The sequence below is a fragment of the Ostrinia furnacalis genome, unplaced genomic scaffold (assembly GCF_004193835.3).
Source record: "Ostrinia furnacalis isolate ACB-3 unplaced genomic scaffold, ASM419383v2 OfSCF7521, whole genome shotgun sequence".
Taxonomy (NCBI): domain Eukaryota; kingdom Metazoa; phylum Arthropoda; class Insecta; order Lepidoptera; family Crambidae; genus Ostrinia; species Ostrinia furnacalis.
The window spans coordinates 117,489-137,947 of record NW_021137760.1 but is presented as its reverse complement, the minus strand read 5'-3'; positions in this window follow the sequence as shown (position 1 = coordinate 137,947).

Sequence of the window (20,459 nt, the reverse complement as noted above, 5' to 3'; positions counted from 1 at the left end):
CAAAATGCAAACGGGCCTAGCGCTCCAATGGCCGGTCGGACGGAACTGCGGTCACCTGCCACTACAAACGCATACCAACGCTTTTTCTGTTACCTATTTTAAATTTTAAAAACACCACAGGATTCTTTCCCTTACATAATATATTTTACTGCGGTAAAGGAATTGTGGCCCTTAAATATTTTATCTTTCGGGTGAATACGAGGAAACGACGGCCGCCAGCTTTATGGATACAAAAATAAGAGTAGCTAATGAGAAGCGTGATGTCCTATTATATTTGCCGGGAATACAAAAAGGGAATGTCAATATTGCGTGCGGGTGGAGATAATTAGAAGCCGTGTAACGCTCTTAGGGGCTCCATTTTTGTAAATACTTGGTGTAACGAATTCATAACCGTAATACTTTCCCTATTCCATTGCATTACTCTCAATTACAATGCAATGTTGCAATTGCAATAACATGAAACTAATATGAAAAAGGACTCTTAAATTGTTTTACAGTAAGTATATTTTTATCGTAGAAAACATATTATTAGAATTAACCTGAATTAATGCAAAACTAGAACTGGTTGTTAAAAACATATGCATATCGTTTCATAGTACTTCCTAATATCTATTAATTTTTACTGATATCTGAACGAATCTCTTAGTTAATTTATTGATTAATTAATACAAAACTTCGCGAACATACAGGTTTTGTGTGGGCGGGCGCGTAGGAGACTCCAACCCGCAGTACCTATTTTCACCGTAAATTGGTCCCATTAATACTGAAAGTGAATCATTTCAGCGTTAATGTCTTCTTCATAATTCGACTGTAAATGATTGCGGTTTATATCTATACCTACTGCTAATCACTCGTGATACGAAGAATAAGAAGCTTCATAATTCAGCCATTATGTGGACTGCCTGCCGCTTTTATGTTAAAAGCCCATCTACTAAAGTGTTTATCCCAATTTTGTTAGGCATTTATTAATAACAACTAAGCTGTAAGCGGGTCTTTTTATGACAGTGGTACCTACCTATAGAAATGGAATAAGACGTAGGGTAAGTGTATTGGTACTATTCATACATGCGTCTTAAATTTTCAACCTCTAGATGGGTTTACCATAGGTACCAATTTAAATAAATTCAAATAAATACATTTGACCATGTAAAGGAATGGATTGCAAAATTGTTTGACACTGCACTCGGGTAATGATTATATGAAACTTATTACGTTGCAAGTGGCAGTGGCGTAAATATAAAATTTTATATGCAAATGAAATTATTTTGCCGTTGTTTACCGGCCGCCCCGGGCTGGATATAACAATTCACACCCGCTGAAACGCCACTTCGTTTGCACAGTGAAGATTGCATAAAACTCCGCGTTTTACACGGACTAAGCGTTTTTATGTTTTCATTGCGAAACTCGTCGCGCCCGGTATGTAAAATTACGATAACAAACCAAAAACGAAACTTAGCACTGGAAATGTATTATGTATTTCGTTCTATACTATGTTAGGTTGTAATTGCTTAGTTGTATAAGTATTGGGCCCGACTAAATAGGAGTACCTACCATTTTAATTGTATAACTAAATTAATGCTTGTTTTTTAATTATTTGCTTATAAATGTTCTTTAACAATCTCTCTTTAGATTTACTGCATAATAATAATGTTAGCTTATAATTACAGAAAATAAATTAATGTAATCTTTTAAAACTTTAAATGTTTATCAGTACCATAGCTAACGCATCTATTTCTTTAAAAAAGCTGGACGGTTTTCAGCCCCCGAAATCGGGCTAAACAATAAAATTACAGAGATAGTGACTTTATCAGAAAAGGGCAAAGGCGAAAATAATAATAATGTTATTTTGGGGGTCAACAAACCTGTTTTCTGCGTCAATAAACGTTGATGTTACTGACATTATTTTGTATTATGATTCAATCCAATAGTCCCTATTACATAAATACTCGTAGAAGCTTCAGCACCTACAATAATAGAGTCCTAATGTTTTCTTAAATCTTCATCTGAGACTTTTGTTATACTTGCGAATTCCTAAATTGAGCCTTTATATTTTTTCTGCTAACATAAAATTAAATTCCCGTATCACATGTTTGTAAAAAACCTAACAAATGGCTTGATAAATTTTGTGTGTACCTATATTCAATAGATCTAAGAATAGGATGTAAACTTTTTTTCATACCCCAATACCTACAACGTTTGCTGGGTCAGGTAGCATCTATATATGTATAACTGGTATGTTATTAATCCCTTACAATATCTATAGCTATTCCACGTCAAAGGTTAAAAATAGCAGTAGATCACAATCCGTCACAGGTTCCAAAAGTGAGTGAGAGTTTTTGCCGAGTTATCGCGCCAAGCGCACGACACGTAGTTTGAAAGTAGTTAGCGTTACACGACGAACTCTTAATGAGACGGCGGACACATAGTGGCAGTTATACGGTTATAATACCTAACTATTTCTAGTACTGATAACAAAGTTTGGTAAGTGACAAAAGGTTTTACAAACAAAATCTAGTAAAAATTAATTGCTTAATTTTAAGCGCCATTTGTTTGCCAGAGGAAGGTCTAATGTGTGTTGTTGTTTGTTAATTAGCACATATAACAGACGATTATAGTGATATTAAGGCGATTAGTGTCCTCAATCCGCGCTAAATGGGCATTTTGTAAAGCCTACTCCTCTTTTACTGCTGGACAGAAATAGTTGAAAAAAATGTATGTTATACAACAGTTCAAGGACTACATTTGTGACGTTTGAATTTTCGCTACGTGTCTTTGTTTTGGATCAAAAAAATAAATACGGGACATCGATTTTTTACTTTAATTCCCTACTCCTCCAAAACGGCTATGTTAATTTAAAAGATTTTTGCACGAATAGATTGGGAATTATTTAATCTTTAAATGACACGTTGCGTTTTTCAATCGAACATTACTTTCATTCATAAATTTTACTTTTGATAAATTCCGAACGTTTTGCTGTTGAGGGGGCCTTCGCGGGGTGCGGGCGGCAGTCGGCCGCTGGCCTTCAGACGGGGAGGTTGTGTCACTCGCTACAAACTGACATTAGCGATCAAAATGATTTTTTTCTTTGGCTAAGTTGCACTACCTGACGTGACCTAACTTTGACCGTAGCTTTGGCGATAACCGGTGTTTTTTGTATGGAGTTAGACAGACTTTTGACGCTTGTCAAAGTTGAAGTAAGATGGTGCAACTCAGCTTTTGTTCGACAATAGATTTTATGTCAGAATCGTTCATANATTACAAAATTAGCCATTTTCGGAGTCGGTGTCGGTGTCCTACCTTTTGGTGATTCGTTTTGGAGTTGGTTTTAATTTTTAGTGAAATTAATCTATTTCATGCCTTTAGTAGACTATAGGTACCCAGTAGACCTTGTTGTTGCCACTGAAGGTGCATAGGTACTCAGTACATTGATACCATATTTTTCATGTTAAGTGCAAATAAACTTCCCTAAATTACCAAACCATGAAACGTAGGTACCTATATTATTAAAAAGTTTTGCAGATAAAAACTGAAATCCTCTTATAAGGTGATGAATTTTAGGAGCATGTCATGAAACCAAAATTATTAGCATACAAGAGCTTGTTTTAAAAAAATCTTTTTATTTATGATGGGCAATTTACTGCAGCGTAGTAGCAGAGATTTTCCGTTTGTAGATCGTATTAATTTCGATGAATAGGGATGTTTCGTGGATAAAGCAAGAAAGTAGCAAGAGTTTGAATTAGTCCGTCGGTGAATTACTTGCTTATACAGGGTGTCCCAAAAACAATGGATAACCCTTCAACCATCAATAGGCCTCGCCATGAAACCATGGAAACTAGGGAAACCTCAATATATATATATATAACGTCCAATTTTGACCCCAGTAAAAATATCACCGTTTTCAAAATTTTTAAGTTTTTGTGCATTTTTAGAAAATTGTAATGAAATTATTTATTTAGGTATAATAATAAATAAATACAAATCAAACGAGCCTAAACTCGATGGAATCGTTTAATCCCGGTGTTGCTATGGGGCCACTGGCATTCCAGCTCTACCATCAGATCAGCTCCATGTCATCACAATATTGAATTGTCACCCGTATTACATGTATATCCGAAATTTTAACTCAATAAATTGATGAAGGATTCCTAATAAAAAGACAAATACATTTTCAGTTTATTCTTCATAAGTGACACAGAGAGAATGACAATAGACAAAAGCAGAAACATTTGCTTTTTTAGGCCATAGACAATAGGTAGGTACTAATGCGTTCCAATAGGGATGATGACTGGGTAATGAAATTGAAATTCTATTTAGTCCGTCAGACAGATAATTAGAAAAGATTAGACTATATTTTTTATTTTTTTCCATAATCGAATAATTGCAGTATTATATTGAGTTGAAATGTCGCGTGACGTCACATTTGAGTAAAAATTCTACTCAAGCGTGGCGTATCGCGCCATTTCAACTCGATGTAGCACTGTTATTATTTAATTATGAAAGAAAATAAAAAATATAAGTCTAATTATCTGTCTGACGGACAAATAATTGAAATTTTGTCATCTAGCCTAGTTGTCGTCAGGAAGTTAGTCTAACTAATTCAGCTTGCAAGATTCCACCCGAACAAACATTTATGTAATTACCTACATAGGTACATCATAAATTGCAAGCTAAATAAAAGCTTGTAATAAAGTCGGGTTTGTTCAAATTTCGAGAACGACTGAACCGACAAAAGCATTAGAAAATTTTATCCCGCACAAAATGTTCATGGATTTTTTATTTTTATTAAATACCTTTACGCCTGAGTTAAATGACACCGACATCAAGGTTCATCAATTTAAGTTAATAATAGGCAGTAATGTATGAAGAAAGAGCTTCTATTCTGTATCTACCTATGCCCGTGTATTTTTGATCGGTGTCAAATCGGAGTTTTTGGTGCGGGGTGCGCGGGTGTTGCTTGCGGCGTGAAGGTCAAACGCCCAAGGTCATTGAGGACTCTAATCGCCTTAAGCTTGTATTAGCATCTCAACCGAGAATTTGTTACGCGAAACTACGAGTATTAAAAAAGAAAAACATGTCAAGTAAAACAAAAAAGAATAACATGGAATACATTTTAGGTTGTACGTAATACACACCTCATAAATATTCAAAATCTCAAGCATGAACCGAGTAGTACTTATGCATGCTTTTGCACGGGTTAGCAACTTCACATTGAACCCAAGAAACTTTGCTAGCCGCATCATAATAACTTTCAACTAAGAAGCGAACTTGTCTATCTTACTCAAGTTAGGAACATACTGACTTTACAAATCACTAAGAAAAATTACCAAGGAGTTGTGCCTTTCGATAGAATTTTGGTGTAGCAGAACCGGCTCGCAACTCCCGTTTTATCGCCGTAATAAAGGCCCCGCCAAGCCAATACTTTTTTCCTTATCTCCTAATGATACTAGTTACAGTATGGTTTCGTATGCCGATAGAAATTTTTAGCACCTCACATAACTTCGCTTGTAGTTAGCTTAATGTACATAAAGCTCCTGAATAACAGTAGAGACATACTTCATATTTTCTTAAATTAAATTAAAAACGGGTTCCTGAACTTAAAAAGAAATCTTTCCAAGTCAGGCTCGTTCTTAAGGTTTATTATTCGTAGTATAAAATTTGTCGGAGTTTTCAACTGTGAAATGTGGGCAAAGTTGTGTTTTATATCTGAACTAACAAGAAGATATAAATAAAACTTACGTTATCATCCAAAACTACAGTACTTGTAAGTAAGGTATTACCTACCTATTCATATTTACCTCTATAAAATATTAAATTATTTTTTTTTTTTTATGTGATAGGAGGCAAACGAGCAAACGGATCACCTGATGGTAAGTGATTACCGTCGCCCATAGACACCCGCAGACCCAGGGGCGTTACAGGTTAACTGTTCTCGAGCTTAGGGTTATTATCTAATTATTTGTTACTCGTATAAGTACAAGCAGTACAAGTGTAACTGATAAACTTGTGTTTGACTCTGGACGCTCCAAAATACGCAGGTTTTAAACATTTTGCTGCCGACTATCTAACAAAAAAAGATAACGCATTGTCTCCGACCCCATTTTCAAATATGCAGTTTCGTAATGCTCGCTGTTCAGATATTATCGCGTTGCGGTTTCCAGTTGAACAAAAATTCCCACACGGCTGAATCCAGTCCAAAAGTAGCGGCTATACACGTACACACAGACATACGCGAAAAGTACGTAATATGCAGTTTTGTTGATGAATGCGAGATGTTTTCAGACACTTTTTCCGCTGAAAAGAACTCGCCATTCATTCCGCGACCAAGTCGGTGCTCTGAGATTCCTTCTACAGTAGCCTTCAAAAGAAACATTAATAGACCATTCATCGAGGTAAAACATTTCTGCTCCAAGTTATGTCGCTAAGAATCGTGATCTTTTGATACTGCCAGCAGTCTAAACGTTTTCAATCAAGATTCATAGACCGAGCAACTTCTTACCGTCAAGTTCTGAATAGCGCAGGAGGTATATCTCTTAACCTTTAACACGCTCAAAGGGGAGTAATTAGAAACCTATGCTAAAGTTTTTCCATTAAAGAGGTTCCCGTGAGGTTCGCGAAAGTAGTCTATTTCAAACTTTCTTGCTGTCTCAAGTCAGGAACTCAAAAGCCGAAAATCTTATTGTTGTGTTTGAAGCTAAGATAAATTACCCAAAGTTTTATTGGTTCACCACAACACTGCGCATCGGCCCTTTTAATAAAATGCGAATCCTTAAAATGTACCTATCAATACCTACGACGGTAGTCATTGTTCTAGTTTTTAGGGGTGAAAACAAGCGACTCTTCCTTCTGTAGAAGTTTCCGATGTAACTTTTATTTATGGGACGTGACCAAAATATCAAAAGTTGGTTAACTTTGCTAGTTAACGACAATGTGTGTTATGTGAGAAGCGTAAGCGCTAGTGACGGATTCTTTGGCAACTTATTTATCAGAAGTTAAGTTGAACGAATAGAGATGTTTTTTTAGATGAGAAACTTGGAAGTTTGAATAGTGTGGTAACAAAATTATATTTTACGTCGTGATGCCAAACCAGTAAAGATTTTATTGAAGTTGTTTGTTTCGTGATATTATTTGATTAACTAGCGGCCGCCCGCGACTTCGTACGCGTGGATCCCGTTTTACCCCCTTCATCTATCCTTACGCGGTTTAGATTTTTTCATACAAATGTTTTTTCCCGCTAACTCCCGTTCCCGTTGTAATTTCGCAATATCCTGTTGTAACTAAGCTTTAAGTTTACTAAGGGACCTGCATGCCAAATTTCAAGCGTATAACTTAAGCGGTTTAGATTTTTCATACAAAAGGATTTTCCCGGTAATTCCTGTTCCTGTGGGAATTTCGGGAATTCCTTTCTTAGTGCACCTCTACGGTACCTAAGCTACGTCCCTTATAAATTTCAAGTGCCTACGTTTAGCCGTTTAGGCTGTGCGTGGGTATGTCAGTGAGTCAGTCATGCAAAAGGAATTTCCCGCTAATTCCAGTTCCCGTGGGAATTTTGAAATATCCTGTTGTAACTAAGCTTTAAGTTTACTAAGGTACCTGCATGCCAAATTTTAAGCGTCTAACTTACGCGGTTTAGATTTTTTCATACAAATGTTTTTTCTCGCTAATTCCCGTTCCCGTAGGAATTTTGCAATATCCTGTCATAACTAAGCTTTAAGTTTACTAAGGTACCTGCTTGCCAAATTTCAAGCGTCTAACTTAAGCGGTTTAGATTTTTCATACAAAAGGATTTTCCCGCTAATGCCCGTTCCCGTGGGAATTCCTAAGTATCCTATAACCTGCCCAGGAGTATGAAGAATAATTGTACCAAGTTTCGTTAAAATCCGTCGAGTAGTTTTTGTTTCTATAAGGAACATACAGACAGACAGACAGACAGACAGACAGACAGACAGACAGACAGACAGACAGACAAAAATTTTACTGATTGCATTTTTGGCATCAGTATCGATCACTAACCACCCCCTGATAGTTATTTTGAAAATATATTTCATGTACAGAATTGACCTCTCTACAGATTTATTATAAGTATAGATAAGCGAGCTACATGTGACTAATGCAAAATAATCTTTTGGGCATATTCATGATACTGAAAATAATAAATTCGTAACATGCATAATGCAAACTAAATTGAAACTGTCTTACAATTCACAAAGGATTTGCTAATTGTGTTCCTAATAATTAAGAGAGTCAATGACAAATCACACTGAAATGTGTAAAGGCCGTCCACTAATTACGAGGCTCGATGATTTACTCGGAGGTATTGCCATTTATCAGTCGATGGATAAACTAACGCGATTTACCCGATAATTCGTGCTCGTTCTAAATCAATCTTCGTTTCAAGTTTCAGATTCAGTTACATCAATTATTGTATTATCAGTATAATCACTGCGACATGCGTGAAAGCTGGCGTAATAGAAAATCTATTGTAGGTATATTCGTTAAACCAAATGAAGTGTAAGCAAGCTTTTGAAAATTAATTATCCCGCTATATTTGTTTAAAAATAAAAGTCTTGCCATGTGGAAAAAGGGTTTAAATGTCACACAGAGATCGGTTCAAACATGCAAAGGGACTTTGCAGGGAGATGCCCTGGAGCTGCGAATAAATATTTTTGGTATATTTAATGGGCATAGGTAAAAAGTGTGATGCATGCTTACTTTTGCTGGCCAGTGTAGTTGACATAATCTGGTTAACACATTCCAAGCCAGATTGCAGTTCAACCCTATTGCGTATTGTAATCAGAACAAAAGTTTAATTATAAATTCACACAGAGTTATAATACAATTTAATACTTACAACTTTTTCGAGGATTTATTTTAAATAACATTAATACGACTATGTGTACTAATTGATTTCAGATTTATTTTTGTGTGTTGAAAATTGACGAATAGAGTGCATAAGTTTTCATTTTTAGAATTTCGCAATGCAGGTAATTTTTTTTCATTTATTTTGGTATCAAAATATTTAGTCTAGGTTGCACCATCTTACTTTGACTTTGACAAACGTTAAAATCTGTCAAACTCCATACAAAATACATCGGTTATCGTCATTATTACCGTTAAAGTTAGGTGGTGCAACTCAGCCATAGTATTATATGTTATGAAACAATGGTGAATGGTACACAATATAATCAACCGAGCAAAATTAATACTCGGCTATCATGTTCAGTGGCCTGTGAGGAACTAAATAAAAACATAACCATTAATGTTCTGGTAAATGATTGTTTGACGTTTTATGGCTATAGGGTGATATGTACAGTGTACAGTAGTAATAGGTTCGTGGAATCAGATCAGCTGCGCCGTGAGGCTGGAGCCTCCACGCGGATGAGTTACACGCGCAATTCCCTTGAATAATGAATTTAACCAGGCCGCGGCCCTCCTTAACGGAGGCGGCGCCGTTCCTCCTTCTTTTCATAAATACATCCAAAATGAAAAAGGGCCCTCAATTTCCTACTAAGTATTCCCTTCGCTAAGCACCGAGAATGCTGATTGATTATAAATCATTTAGGAATTTTAATAGATGATTGATGAATGAAAGTAATTCTTTAAATTAACTGATGGTTGGTACATATTCTTTTAGATTACAGGATCGATTTATATCATTCAATAGTCAGCGCATGAGTGAGTCATTTAATCAACCAGACATATAATATTGTTATTCAAATAGAGTCCGGTTACTAACTCTCGTCTAATAAATCAAGGTACAGTAAATTTCCAAGCTCGAAGCCCAGTTCCAACGTGGCTAGTATTCCAACATCAAGATTAACAGACTAGTACAGGCGACAAATAAATTGCGTAAATTGTGATTGGTTGATGAGATATTAACGGTGTTAATATGCTGGAATATTATTGTCGAGCTCGAAAATTGAGGATTAGTCAGATTGGCCCAAGGTCTAAAAGCCTTATTCATAGACTAAACATTTTGAAAGCACACACACATCTATTTATTATACAGCATTTTTGTACTTATATTACATACTTACTTATTTAGGTACTACATATTTAGTTAAAGGCTTTGGAACAGAAATCATCGGACACCCCTTAACGAGTGAAAGAACGAAAGTATCTTGAATAACAAACGTTTTACATAGCGATGTAGGGCAGGAAGTTTTTTGTTCGAGTAAAATCATGGGGTCAGATGCATTGCCTCCTGTATCTGGGAGAAAATTCCATTTATTCGCTGTACGTTTGAAAGCAATGAAATTTCATCCGTACCTTTTGCTTATTTCAATGTTGTTACAAGTTATTGAATACCCCGACAAATCGAGTTAAGAATATTGGAGAAAGGCAATTGAAACTGAAATAGCAGGATCCTAATTTTATACTTATATATTTTATTTTCACACTTTATGAAAGTTAATATTCAAAATGTATTTGGCAATTTGCTACACAAAGAACAACTGAAAGATTATTAATATATCTGTGTATTAACTTACGCAAACAACATTCTTATACATGTGTGTATGTTTGCAATGATCGTGAGCCGATAGGTACTCGCGCAGACTTTCCCTTCCCTCAATCATTTTCGGGCGATATGGCGACGCTAAAGTGGCTTACTTTCGGACGTATATCCAGTTACCGTCGAATGGTTGTCTGAGTGGTTATGCCAATCTTTATTTAATGTGACACTTGACAATATTTTTATATTTTTGATTAGCATTCATATCATAGCGTTTTGGATTTAATAAATATATGCCAATGAAGAACTAAATATACCTACTACTATGTAAGTACTACTTACAAAGTAATGGGGCGTTTGAAATCGTAACGTATATGTATTCCGTGATCATAAAACATAATATTTATTTATATTCTATACGCAAAGAATGTGAAAATGTGGCTCTCATAAGTTTATGTTCGTAGATTTCCGCTTTAAGACATTACACGTAGTATGTATAAATCGTATTTATTACCATCCATAGAGTTATTTTACTCGTGAACAATCTCACTTAAGACCTCATTCATCCAAGATGTAAAATGAGCATAAATAAATAACTTAAAACAAATTACCTTTCGCCCTAAAGGCGTTTACCATCTTGGGCGCGTCCAGGCTCATAAATTTCCTATAAAACATACTATAAAGTGAGAAGCCAAATAAGTTTCAGCTATATAATACTTTGGAAGTTACGGATGCTCTTGACGTGAAAGCTTCGATAGATTTTGTGATCAACTTTGTGTTTTGGATTAATTCCTTACCTATAATAACTTTAAAACTTGAATTTTCCGATAGCAGATTGGGAATAGATTACGTAGGTTGAGGAATACTTTAACTTTATGTTGGAATTATGAACAAGATTTCTGTTTTAGGCTTACACAGTTGACTGGCAAAAAGTCCCGAAATTTTCTAAGCGGTCCCAGCGGTCGGGAACAGCTGCGGATGTAAAATGTTTATAATGGGAAATGCACCTGCTTTTGATGTAGGTAGAAGAGTTAATGGAAAAGGTAAGTATCATCATGGTTGTGGAATCGGTATTTTACTTTCATGTAGGTTTACAAGAAACGTGTATGTATATTTGACATTTATAATATAATACATTATTTTACGAGTATATTTGTGTACATGATTATACCTATATCTGTTTGTTATATTTGTATGGATGTTTAATGTAAAAATGATATTATGTACCGTAAAAAAGTATTTAAGAAGGTATTAATAATTTTATCTATTGGGTTGTCTGGTAATGTCCAAAAATATTTATGCATTTATCATGTTTTTAACGTGGTTTAAGCGTGAAAAGAAGAAAAGTCTAGTTTAATTTTAACGGAAGATTTTCTTGATATTAAATTTAATGATTTTCTTAACTAAAAGGAAGAAAGGAAAGGAAAGGAAGTATTTAACCAGATTTCTACCGAGTCAAGGAAAAATTGGCGGAGTATATTCGACACATAAAATATTTATATCGTTCATTCATTAAAAATTCGTGGACCCTGTCCGTCTATCCTCTGTAATTTTAATCCCTTGCCCAGGAGTAAAATTTCGTTTAAACACGCCCGCGTTTTACGGCAACCTGTGGTGGGATTTTCTTGCTTTCATCCTGTTCTTCAACACCTTTGTTTTAAAAATATTCTATTCTGTGGTTGACATGACCGTGAGGGTTGAAATAAAAATAAGTTATTCGCAATTTTTTAGTCTGTTTCTAATTTGAAGAATAATACTGTAACAGAATTCTGAGCATTCCTAATAGCGCATCAAAAGAAGCCAAGGTGTTTAACAAGCCCGTAGAATTTTCATTTCCTTGACATGAAACACGGAAATAAAGAGAGAGAGAGAGCACGAATAATATATCAAAATCCTGATTTAAATATATTTCCCATAATATATAGAAATATGATTGATTATATGGAAAAATCAGTATCTGGTAAGTAGGTAGAGCATATCTAACGTCATTAAGTATGCGATAGGCGTGTAGTAAAAGGTAAAAGCCACAGGGATTATTCACGGTTGAATCAAGTAAGCGATCCGTAAGCGCTCAGCGATTGTGTATAACGTAGGTGTATGAAATGTTCCTGAGCCGATACCAGACAGATATAGGCCATCGAGGGTCGCCGCGTTCTCAGTCAAGCTTTAGAAAGGAATACCTAATAATAAAACTCAAGGCATTTACACCAGGATTATTATGAATTCCCCAGTCGTTAGCTAGTTAATCGAGTTTTAAGCTTCATTCCATCCTCAAGAAAATTACGATATCTGAGAGTTTTTGTCAGTATATTTTAAAGAAAATGGTTTTCATAGGTACCTAAATTAAATTTCTGCGTCACTAAGTAGTTGTTCAAATTTCTGAGCAAATTAATGTTAATAAAGTGAATAACAGCATTGTTGTGTTCCGGCAGTTAGAGGTAAGATAGGCAGTTCCTCCGTGGTCGAGGATTCCGGGTGAAGCTCGCTTCCACCTTTGGCCTGATCGTCACCATCAGGTGAGATACAGGCCTAGAGCTTTGTTGTGAATAAAAAAAAATCAGTTTTTCTCCTCAGTGCGTTCTATACGCACGTGCAGCTTTCATAAAATGTACTATTTTTATTCTATTTGTGTTGTAATATTTCTATGGATTTGACCATTTTTCTCCGGTACGCCGTCTAAAACAGCTTCTATCTTCACAAATTTCGGGCACGGTGCCACCACGGTCACACGTGTGGTTAACATTTAGAGTAATAAACTTCCAAAAAATATGAGAGTCTTTTGCCCATGGTTCTGCTCGTGGAGTCAAAGATACCGCTCCCTCGCGAGATGTGTAATATATACACACCCATTGGCAGAAAGATGGCCTATGTCTCTTGGGAATAGTAAAGATGTCTATGCAGAGATTACCTAACACATTTACAAATATATGATACGTTCGGTCGTATCTTATAACATAAAGTACGGGTTGGAATACCTAGGTTGATATAACAAGTAAGCAGGTACCTACCTACTAAGTATTTGCTAAGTTAGAAATCTTAAATCTCTTTAAAATCTCCAAGTAGGTGATTGCGCAAAGTTGAAAGTTTAAAAAGGATTGTGGGATTTATTTTAGAGAGCGGTAAATCTCCTGGATTCATGGTAGTTCCTATTATCTAAGTTTAAATAAGGCTATTATAACGTTTGCAACATCACTAATAAACGGGTGCTTCTTTGTCTTTTATTTGTGTTTAGATTAGGATCTGTTTTTATTTAACACTAGCGGCCGCCCGCGACTTCGTACGCTTGGATCCCGTTTTACCCCCTTCATCTATCTTACGCGCTTTAGATTTTATCATACAAATCTTTTTTCCCGCTAACTCCCGTTCCCGTGGGAATTTTGCAATATCCTGTTGTAACTAAGCTTTAAGTTTACTAAGGTACCTGCATGCCAAATTTCAAGCGTCTAACTTAAGCGGTTTAGATTTTTCATACAAAAGGATTTTCCCGCTAATCCCTGTTCCCGTGGGAATTCCTAAGTATACTATAACCTGCCCAGGAGTATGAAGAATAATTGTGCCAAGTTTCGTTAAAATCCGTCGAGTGGTTTTTGTTTCTATAAGGAACATACAGACGGACAGACAGACAGACAGACAAAAATTTTACTGATTGCATTTTTGGCATCAGTATCGATCACTAATCACCCCCTGATACTTATTTTGAAAATATATTTCATGTACAGAATTGACCTCTCTACAGATTTATTATAAGTATAGATGTGTGTGATGTTCCAACAATTTTGTATTTTTCAATGATATTTTAATAACTCACACGTTACAAATTTTATACGACTCAATTGATGGAATTTGCTTTTGCCGGTTTATTGCAAATTTATTGTTAGTGTATTGAAATTGCTAATAAAAACAAAATGTAAGTATAAACACAGATTGTCGCGAAATAATGCTTCCAAACAAAGATGCACCAACAGATTTAACTCTACCTCCTCTAAATATACTCTACTCACAACTTTCCTTTTATAACATTCTTGTACCGTACCTCAGGCTCTCGGCTTTCAGATATTTATAAAGTTACCAAAATAAACTGGACCTATTGCTTGCATCGGCATTTTCTAATAATATGTGACAGTTTCTTGTATAGACAATGTTACGTAATCTGTTCAACACATGTTAAGTTGTTCAATTTTTGTCTGTTCATTTCACACGTTAAATGCCAAGGTAAAGACGATTTTGGTGAAATGTTACCAATTAGAATCTAAATAGAGTAGATAGGTACATATGTCAAAATATTGCACATGTTTCGTTTTCAAATGCTAAACACCGATTATCGTATAAAGTACATACAAGAGAATTACGGCCGAGTGAAAGTTATAAAACATGTCCATATAAAGCACCGATTTGTAGTCCATTAATAACGCTGACCTTACATACCCTCCCTCGTAGTGCCATCCCGCAGCGACGGGGGCGGTTTTTCTTCCATTCCCCGTATATTAGATGAATTGGTCGCTGAATAAACGGCGCGGAGTGAAAGACAGCGAAACGACCCGAAGGGCATTTCGTGATTGGTTAATTGAAAAATAAATATCATGGAAATTCTATCTAAGAACTGTACAGGGTTGATACAGAATATTATATTTGAAAGCTTCTTTTTCTTATACTCGTAAGAAGTATTGAGATCACTAGTAGTAAGTATAGGGACGTATAAAAGCTTTTCATCATCATCGTCATCATTTCAGCCACTGCTGAACATAGGCCTCCCCAATGATTTCCACAATGGCCAGTTGGTGGTGGCCTGCATCCAGCGCCTTCCCGCCACCTTTATGGGGTCGAGGTGAGGTAAAAGCTTTTATGAAAGCTTCTTTGCAGAAAATAAATGACTTTTACTACAAATGCAAATATTGTACACAGTATTTGCTTCCTTCCATTTACATTTACAACTATTTTTGGTATGACCAAAATAGTTGTGAGATTTATGAAACGCATTTATTATCTCATAATTGAGTAACTAGAAAATATAAAGACACTTAAATACCAAATACGTAAAGTACATTTTATTTTTCACAGCACAAAAGCTCGTCAGTATTTTTAAAGAATAAAATGAGTCGTTTAGACGACAGCGGCTTTGCACCGCATTTGTTTAACAACTCGTCAGAACAATCGAGTCAAGAGCTCGAGACTTCAAAGTAAAAGCGAAAAACAATGTAGCACAGAAATGTTAGGATTAAAAGAAAACAGTTTCACTGTGCACTCATAAATATGAGTATTGCTCATTGATTCAGTGCTAATTTCAAATGGTTTAATCGGACGGTTAATCGTGTAGATAGTATTTTTGTACAAAAAATCATTTATTCAGTAGTTACAAGTAAATATTGGTTATTGGAAAACTTCTTTCTCCGAAGATGTATATTATTCTTTTCAAACACAAGTCAGAGAAGTTAGCAGCTAAATCTGACGGGGAAGTTCCATAAATCGAAATCGTATTTGCATGCATGTAGTTCACGTTCGGGTAACATATGGACAATCCATATATCAGCAAGCTGACGTGAGGTGATGGATGTTACGATAAATAAAAGGGCGATCAAATGCATGCCAAATATCTACTCGTAGATCGCTCCTTTCTTAGTTTTTTTACGATTGCCATGGTGTTACGATTGCCATGGTGTTATATAATCGGCAGTCGATATGTTCTATTTTTAAGTGAGAAGTGACTGTTACTTTAATAATATTCTCATCAGTATACCTATTTTTATATTTTGTTCATTTCAAGATTGCAAGAAGAGAGATGAGGAAACTGGAAAGCTTTTGGTAAAACTTTATAATTGTGTTACAACTTACTTCTATAACCGTCATCCAGTTTATGTTATTAAAGTGAGTATTTGTTTATGAATTACTGACACTGTTTTATTAAGCTTAATAGGATGCTTAACTTTTCTAATATTCTCGAAGATTGAAAGCTTGTAATTACTTCATTTGTGCCCTTAGCTTGGAAATCTCAAAATAACTTACTTATATAGAACGAAGAATTGTCGGTTGAACAGGAAAAGTAATCTTGGCGCTGGCGACAAAAACTAAAGAACCTAAGAAAAGGCAATGAATGCTAATGTCCGCACGACATTTGTAATAAAGGGAAGGCGTCTCGAGACAATGGTCGGGCACAGGAAGTGTCTCACGGCAGCCATCTAAACAAGAGTCTCGAGTCGATTGGTCTACAAGCCAGAGAGTTCTTTTAATAACGTAGATGAGCGTAGTATAGGCATGTGCGAGCGGGACCAGAGCGAGAAAGCCTTTTTGTGTCAGGCTAGCGGAGCGAAGAGCGTCATGCCCTATATTTTCTATGGAAACAGTTTGCTCGCTAAAACACCCTTTTGCGGCCGCTTCCATCTTGATATCCATTTTCTAAGTAACTATTGAAATTGACACCCGTGAAATTGCGGTTACGGCGAGGGGCCTATAAACAACCAATTTTTGTAGACGCCTATTTTATGTATTTGGGTATAAACAAATTTTCAGACTGAGAATCTGTGATGGCCTGTGATTACTTAATAAATACAGCGCAATAATATGCGTCATGTTTAATTGTTCTGACTTAGTACGTGGTCATTTTCAGTTCTATTTAGGTACGTATGCAGTGACGATATTATTTTAATGGTGGCCCATGCTGGCTACGTAAACTAATGGTTCACATCTGCTGCAAGTATAATAGGTCCATTTCCTATAACTACACTAGTTAGTGTTAGTGTAATATGTAGTAACTTAAACTTTATAACGGCTAATGCTAATAAAAGAGGCGGACATAAATTAAACGAGGGAGATTTTATTATTACATTTATTTGAATTTATTCGTGACAAATAATGACATATAATAATGTATACTTATGTAATCGCTAAGTATTTTGAGCTTATGAGTTCTCTCAATTCCTAAATCAGCCAAGCCAATCACACTCCATAAAGTGAACAAACAACCGCAAGTGATTCGCCAAATATTTACAATTTTCACATAAATCGGTAACTATAATACCGCGATTACTTGAATAAAATGTAAATAACCAATCACATTAACAACAATACAATACAGCGTTTGATTATAGATTTTGTTGGTTGTGGAGTGTCGTTAACGATGTAAGTTTAATTTTCAAACACGTTGAATAATTAATTATTGTAACAATCAACTCTAACGTGTGGTAGGTTGTTACATAGCAACAGAAGCAGGGCGGCTCCGAGTGCCTACTGGTAACTATTTTGTTTAATTAGTCAATAAATACACTTACTCAACTACAGCTTCAATGTTGGACCAGTTTAAACAATTATATTTGCGATTAAATGGTTAAAATATCTTATGTAGCGAAATGTAAACCACAATATTTTAATACGCAAGAAGCTTATAAATTGTTATCCAGTGGGTAACTGAATTAAAAAATCGTTACTCGCCCTTCGAATATTTATTTTGACCCACCGTTAATAAGGCGCGCTCGTTGGCTTGGCCCTGACACTGGCGGTCCCTTTGTTGTTTAAAATTAATTACACCGAACAAATTACAATGTATCAAAGTACTTATGTATACACAAGAAAGATTATACATGCTTGAATTTTAATCAAAATATGTGGAATAAAGAATCACCTATTCTAAGAGCCGTCCGTGAACTCAATAAATAAGTACGTTTTAAAACACTTATTTGAAAAATTTACAAACCTGGAACGTCAAAAGGATTACTCTGTTCTCTTTCCCCTGACCAGATATTCGAGTAAAATGTTTACCTACGACAAACTACTCACTACCGACAATTTATACAATGCTTAAAATATTTGACTATTCAGTCGGGTTCCTTAACGTTACAACGAGTATTATACCGATTTGACATAATTTAACGTATCGCATACACACCTATAAATGTGTACTGTACATGTCTATGGTAGGTCTCTCATCCACTAATACAATACACCTGTTTCGCTTAGACCTATACAAATGAGAGCCCGTGTGAAAGTGACAACTATGCTCTACTATCAACATAAAAGTGTGGCACAACGATGAAAAGTTATATTTTCATGGCATTCATTTTGGCACAGTTTATTACAATGTTTTATAATATCAACTTTGTTGCGTGTTGCTTTGAATGTGCAACGCGACCTAACTATTTACAACTAAGTTAGTTTAATACTACAAAACAATATAGATCATAATAGTGTAAAATAATTGTAAATGGAAATATGTAGGTATGAGTAGCCTGCACATGACAGGGTGTAAGAGACAGGTTTCAGTGTTGGCAAAAACTATTGAATGACTCCTCTCATCATGTTTCTAACTTTTAAAAGGACGTACCTATAATGATACTTGTTTAACCTGTCTCCTTTACACCCTGCATGATTAAATAAAAATAATGAAGTGAATAAAAATTAAAATATCACAAAAAATATTATACTCGTCTATGTACGAAAAATGTTTGTCGGAAAAATCGTACTAATACATAATATCTTTTTAACCGTGAAGATAATCTAGATCTAGGCAACCGCAGCTCAGCGCCTGGCGAAAGTCAGAAGTAAGTTGTTATACTTCTAACTTAGGCCAGTCAAAGCTGGTCTTTAAGATATGCCCTTTGATTCAAAGGATATGGCACTTGAAGATTATGAAGACTAGCTATTATCAGACGACATTTAAATATCATATCCGTACATCCACATTAAGTTACACACTAATTCTTATGAATTCACGTAATTGAAAAGTCGTAGTCGGAATATTTCTTACTCTAAGATTGTCGTAATTATTTTACAAAAAAAAAGTATTAGTGCGCTTCGGTAGGCATTCAACGGTTCACCTACGTAGGTTTAAAGCTTACGATAACCGCAGTTAATTTAAAATGTAAAGCTTTCTAACTATCGGTCGCTGCAGAATTTCTAATACACTAATATTCTACGCGTCTTCCTTATTTCATTTTATCAAAATGTACAAACTATCTATTGTATTTTCTTACGTGGTAATTAACTAGGCATAGTTTATCAAACCAAGGATTTAATCGTGAAGCCCTTAATTAAAGAAGATGTTATAATATAATTTTATTTATGACAAAAATAAATTGAGCTACATAGAAACATTTACAAGATCAAATAAAACATAGGATCTAAAGTGGCTAAAAGATTTACAAAATAGAAATAAGTTGTACCTATCCATTTATATGTCATTTTCTAGACTTTACTTGTTGGGTGGTATGTTGAAATCGTTGTATGTAAGTATTTTGCGGGTGGTTTAATATGGAGAGAATTTTGCTTTGAATGGACATTTTTTTATAAAGGAATCACTAAAAATGTTAGATGGATAGATGTTAAGTATCAATGTAAGTATGTTTTCAATAATAAATTTACAATAATGTATACAAAATTGCCAAAAAAGATGTATCGAAAATCTACATTTACAGTAGATAATGTACTCATGTCGTTGTCTTTCAAGTCGAATCTTATCCTATTGTGATGGTAATTTCAAGTAAGTTTAATCCAATTGACGCACTTTTAGTGAAAGACTTTGGTCCTAACTCACTTTCCTCTATTACTATTAACTGCGTCTTAATTAATATAAAACATAAAAAAAGAAGCTGGACTTTTTACAAAAATACAAAAGAATCGTTGGTAGGTGACCCTCCTTCGAGGAAAGCGTATTTTAAAACCTATTGTTAATTACGTCCCTCTCAAAGTCTATAGAACGGTAAAGGCACGGTCATGATGTGTATTGCACTTATGGGATTACTTGTCCATACAGACAGAGAGAAGAAATTTCTTCTAAATGGTTCAAAACACGCTCTAAACTACGAGTCAAGTCGAGGAAAGCGTTTCAAGGCACATACTTTTAGAAATAATAGTAAAGTGGTACAAAGAGAAACGTAGCTGCACCACGTCAGGTAAGGTTACATCAGTGAATCCAAATTAGACCGCTAGAAGCGTCCTACGATGAGAGATCCGATAAGTACAGTGAGTCTTCTAGGTTCTAATCCCGAGCGCTCGATCGGCGATACATCACGTAGTACCTTTA